This window comes from Daucus carota, chromosome 3 (genome assembly GCF_001625215.2).
Source record: "Daucus carota subsp. sativus chromosome 3, DH1 v3.0, whole genome shotgun sequence".
NCBI classification, from domain to species: Eukaryota; Viridiplantae; Streptophyta; class Magnoliopsida; order Apiales; family Apiaceae; genus Daucus; species Daucus carota.
Window position 1 is genome coordinate 56,426,957 of NC_030383.2, and position 6,170 is coordinate 56,433,126.

A 6,170-nucleotide genomic window follows, 5' to 3' on the forward strand; every position below is an offset into this window, starting at 1 on the left:
ATGGTGGCCATAGAAAGTGTTGGAAACATAAATGGTCTTCACATTTCACCTAATTACTTTCAAATTTTTGTATGGAATATATTATTTAACTAGACTTCTGTACATCAAAATATAGGTGGGATATATTTCACTTGAAATCAACCTTAAAATCGGTAGGTATTTTTATTAACAAATAAACAAAGCTCTAGAGCTTCAGCCCTCATTTTTTCGCTTCACGATTTCACTCAAAGTGAAATTGTAAGGAAACAAAAGGAGATGAAACTCTGTGGGAAAAACAGGCAATAGTCTTCTTCTATTTATACTGAAAGATATAAGATATACTTTTATTGTATTGACTAAAGAGTCTATTATATTTATTATCAAGTTTTGTTCCAAATATAATATAAATTGTGTTTAGACATCATTATGATGCCATCAATAAAAGTTTGAAATATATTATTTTAGCTCCATCACGTTTTCTATTATCACAAAGAATTCTTTCCCAGAGTTAAAATAATTAAAATTGAAGGAATAACATATATAAGGATAAAATATAAGGACCAACAATATATACATGAACCTATGGTCTGCGGATAATGATCAGAATATGAACATATACAGTTGAACAGGCTCGTAGATAGCTACATTACAATTTGTAAGCTGATAAGCTACATTGTTGAGTACAAATTACCTTGAACTTAAGAGGCATGATCTGTTGAAATATTAACACATCACCCTTAGATAATTTGTGTGCCTGTACAAATCCCCTCCATCCACCACTAAATGCATGGTTCTTTGTGAGATATGTTACTTGATAAGTTTGACCAGCTTCATCTTCTAAATCAATCTTTTGATCGCACTTTGACAAATATCTTTCACAAAAGTTTGCAGGAAGGCTCTGTCACAAGATAAATAAGCTTTATTCATATGGAAAAATCTTACTAAATACATCAACTGTAATAAAAGAAAAAAAATAAATAGGTGTGCAAGGGCTGAAGACCATACCAACCAAAAACTTCCACTAACATGTGTTGACTTCATCAACTTAGTAAAACTAGGAGACCCATCAGGCAATCCTAGGACAAGCTTTTGAGCTTCTTGCAAAGCAATACTAGAAGTACTACTTGGGTCTCCGGAATTTTTGGTTACTTTGTCCATTCCCCTCTTTCTTTTGCAACTATATATGAAATGTGCATAATCAAATATTAAATTTAATTTTAAACTCCAACTAGTTAGTTTTACACAAATATTACAAACCAAAATATGACCAAGCATGAATCAATACAGACTTATAAATCATAGAGACAAGGACTTTATATATTGTATTTAAGGCAAAACACATTATATATATAATAAAAATATAATAATAATTATTATTATTATAATGATATTAATTTTAATTATATATTTATTATTTCTGTCAAATAATAAATAAAGCAAAATTAAGGTATGATTAAAATATTTTTGCAATATATATCTTTAAAATTAAAATAACGAATTCATATATAATTCAAGTCTCTTGAAAATTTGTAGCAAAAAAATTTAAATTTTAGTAACCACTTCCCCCGTCTCGGCCTCATCTTAAAATACTCACCTTGTACTTTTAGCATCAGTACCAAAATGGACAGCCATATCAGCTGATAATACCTGCATATGGATGATGAAAATATGTTATGTTCTAAATTTAAAATTAATTAAAGTAGTAAGAAGATGAATTAAGTTTAAGATTAACTTTTCAAAACTATATTACACATAAGATAGACATTATTTAATTGAAAAACAAGAAAAACAACCGATCAAATAACAAAGATCAAATTATTGACACTTATAAAATTAAGTAAATAATCTCCTCTAATAGATTAATTTTAAACACAAGATTTTACATGAGAGATTCATAAAAGAAACCTTAAGCGAGGAAGATGTATGATTTACCGTCGGTATATTCTCTTCAATGGGCATGTACTGGTGGCTGGTTTCATTGTTAGGAGCAGTCATTATATCTTTTAAACACAATTCCTCAGCTAATCTGTTCTTCGATAAATCTGGTGCAATAACAATTTTTAATCTACTCTCAATGAAATGAGTATGGTAAAAAAAAAATAGCAAATTTATATTATAAAGTTAACAATATTCAATACAGCTGTTACTTTAACATTTCAATACAGTTGTTAGTCTTGACCGTATCTGTACTTGATTTGTAATAACTTTAACATTATATGCTGTGATTTGAAATAATAATATGGAATACAACTGTTACTTTTAATAACTTTGATATTATTTAAAATAATAATATCAAATCACAGCAATATCAAATTCATGTTATCTTCTTAACTTTGACGTTATCTGCTATCTAAAAGTCTTGACCGTATCTGTACTGTGATTTGGAATAACTTTAACATTATGTGCTGTGTTTTGAAATAATAATATGGAATACAACTGTCACTTTTAATAACTTTGACATTATTTGAAATAATAATATCAAATCAGAGCAAAATCAAATTCATGTTATCTTCTTAACTTTGACGTTACCTCTATCTAATTTTTAAATTATGGTTATAATTTTGGCTCCCTATTACTCGTGCTATTTGTCATTCTAAACAAAATTATCAATGATGACATACAAGTGAAATTAGGAGGTTATATTTTTTAATTTTGATATCGAGTAAAATATGGAATATTTAATTTTAATTATAACTATTGTGAAATAATTGATAAACTTATAACACGTAGTCAATCTATTATTTAAATGGTATATTACTTAAAAGAGTTTCATTTCATATTTTAAAAATATATACACTTTAACATATCTGATTTTTGATATAAATAAATTACAAAACAATAGCAGTGCGCAAATTGCTTGTACATATATTTGAATATGATAAGATTATATAAATTAATTTATAATAATTCCTTAAATCAATAATTAAGAGATCATATAATAATTACAAACATAGAATAAAATATATGGAATAAGATATATGTTACAGATTTAAAATTGAATTATAAATATATGATATGCAAAATACAAGAATAGTAAGAATAGTTATAAAATTTTAGCTATATTCTTAAATATTTGACTTCATTTAATGTAATTACATATATAAAAACAAATGTTTGTAAATAAAATATAAATCTTAATATTCTCTTCTTTAAATTTTAAACACAAAATTTTAAATGAGAGATTGATAAAAGAAACCTTAAGCGAGGAAGATGTGTGATTTACCGGCATCAGTATATTCTCTTCAACTAGCATGGACTGGTGGCTGGTTTCATTGTTAGGGGCCGTCATTATATCTTTTAAACACAATTCCTCAACTAAACTGCTCTTCGATAAATCTGGTGCAATAACAATTTTTAATCTACTCTAAATGAAATGTGTATGCTAAAAAATAAATAGCAAATTTATATTATAAAGTTAACAATATTCAATACAGCCTTTACTCTTAAGTGTATATGTACTGTGATTTGAAATAACTTTAACATTATGTGCTGCGATTTAAAATAATTGTTACTTTTAATAACTTTAACATTTCAATACAACTGTTACTCTTAACCATATATGTACTGTGATTTGGAATAACTTTAACATTACGTGCTAACTACGTGCTAACTTTAACATTTCAATACAGTTGTTACTCTTAATCATATATGTACTGTGATTAGGAATAACTTTAACATTACCTGCTGTGATTTGAAATAATAATATGAAATATAACTGTTACTTTTAATAACTTTAACATTATTTGAAATAATAATATCGATGAAATAATAATATCGAATCACAGTAATATCAAATTCATGCGTTTATCTTCTTAACTTTGACGTTATTTGCTATCTAAAAGTCTTGATCATATCTGTACTGTGATTTGCTATCTAAAAGTCTTGACCGTATCTGTACTTATTTGTAATAACTTTAACATTATGTGCTGTGATTTGAAATAATAATATGGAATACAACTGTTACTTTTAATAACTTTGACATTATTTGAAATAATAATATCAAATCACAGCAATATCAAATTCATGTTATCTTCTTAACTTTGACGTTATCTGCTATCTAAAAGTCTTGACCGTATCTGTACTGTGATTTGAAATAACTTTAACATTAATGTGCTGTGTTTTGAAATAATAATATGGAATACAACTGTTACTTTTAATAACTTTGAAATTATTTGAAATAATAATATCAAATCAGAGCAAAATCAAATTCATGTTATCTTCGTAACTTTGACGTTATCTGCTACCTAATTTTTAAACTATGGTTATAGTTTTGGCTCCCTAGTCTAATATTAGTGCTATTTTTCATTTTAAACAAAATTATCAATGATGACATACAAGTGAGATTAGGAGGTTATATTTTGTAATTTTGATATCAAGTAAAATATGGAATATTTAATTATAATTATAACTATTGTGAAATAATTGAAAAACTTATAACAAGTAGTCAATCTATTATTTAAATGGTATATTACTTAAAAGAGTTTCATTTCATATTTTAAAAATATATACACTTTAACATATCTGATTCTTGATATAAATAAATTACAAAACAATAGCAGTGCGCAAATTGCTTGTACATATATTTGAATATGATAAGATTATATAAATTAATTTATAATAATTCCTTAAATCAATAATTAAGAGATCATATATTAATTACAAACATAGAATAAAATATATTGAATAAGATATATGTTACAGATTTAAAATTGAATTATAAATATATGTTATGCAAAATACAAGAATAGTAAGAATAGTATAAAATTTTAGCTATATTCTTACATATTTGACTTTATTTAATGTAATTACATATATAAAAACAAATGTTTATAGTATAAAATTTTTAATTCAACGAAGTGTAAATAAAATATAAATCTTAATATTCTCTTCTTTAAATTTTAAACACAAGATTTTAAATGAGAGATTGATAAAAGAAATCTTAAGCGAGGAAGATGTGTGATTTAGCGGCATCAGTATATTCTCTTCAACTGGCATGTACGGGTGGCTGGTTTCATATTTAGGGGCCGTCATTATATCTTTTAAACACAATTCCTCAACTAAACTGCTTTTCGATAAATCAGGTGCAATAACAATTTTTAATCTACACTAAATGAAATGTGTATGCTAAAAAATAAGTAGCAAATTTATATTATAAAGTTAACAATATTCAATACAGCCCTTACTCTTAACTGTACCTGTACTGTAATTTGAAATAACTTTAACATCACGTGCTAGCTTTAACATTTCAATGCAGCTGTGATTTGAAATAACTTTAACATTACGTGCTAACTTTAACATTTCAATACAGGTGTACTCTTAACCGTATCTGTACTGTGCTGTGATTTGGAATAACTTTAACATTTCAATACAGCTGTTACTTTTAACCGTATCTTTAACCTACTGTGATTTGGAATAGCTTTAGCATTACGTGCTAACTTTAACATTTGAATACAGCTTTACTCTTAATCGTATATGTAGTGTGATTTGGAATAACTTTAACATTTCAATACAGCTATTACTCTTAACAGTATGTGTATTGTGGTTTGGAATAACTTTAACATTCCCGGCTAACTTTAACTTTAACATTTCAATACAGTTGTACTCTTAACCGTATAGGTACTGTGATTTGGAATAAGTTTAACATTGTACTCTTAACCGTATCGGTACTGTGATTTGGAATAACTTTAACATTTAAATACAGCTGTACTCTTAACCGTATCGCTACTGTGATTTGGAATAACTTTAACATTACCTGCTGTGATTTGAAATAATAATATGAAATATAAGTGTTACTTTTAATAACTTTAACATTATTTGAAATAATAATATCAAATCACAGCAATATCAAATTCATGTTATCTTCTTAACTTTGACGTTATCTGCTATCTAAAAGTCTTGACCGTATCTGTACTGTGATTTGGAATAACTTTAACATTATGTGCTGTGTTTTGAAATAATAATATGGAATACAACTGTCACTTTTAATAACTTTGACATTATTTGAAATAATAATATCAAATCAGAGCAAAATCAAATTCATGTTATCTTCTTAACTTTGACGTTACCTCTATCTAATTTTTAAATTATGGTTATAATTTTGGCTCCCTATTACTCGTGCTATTTGTCATTCTAAACAAAATTATCAATGATGACATACAAGTGAAATTAGGAGGTTATATTTTTTAATTTTG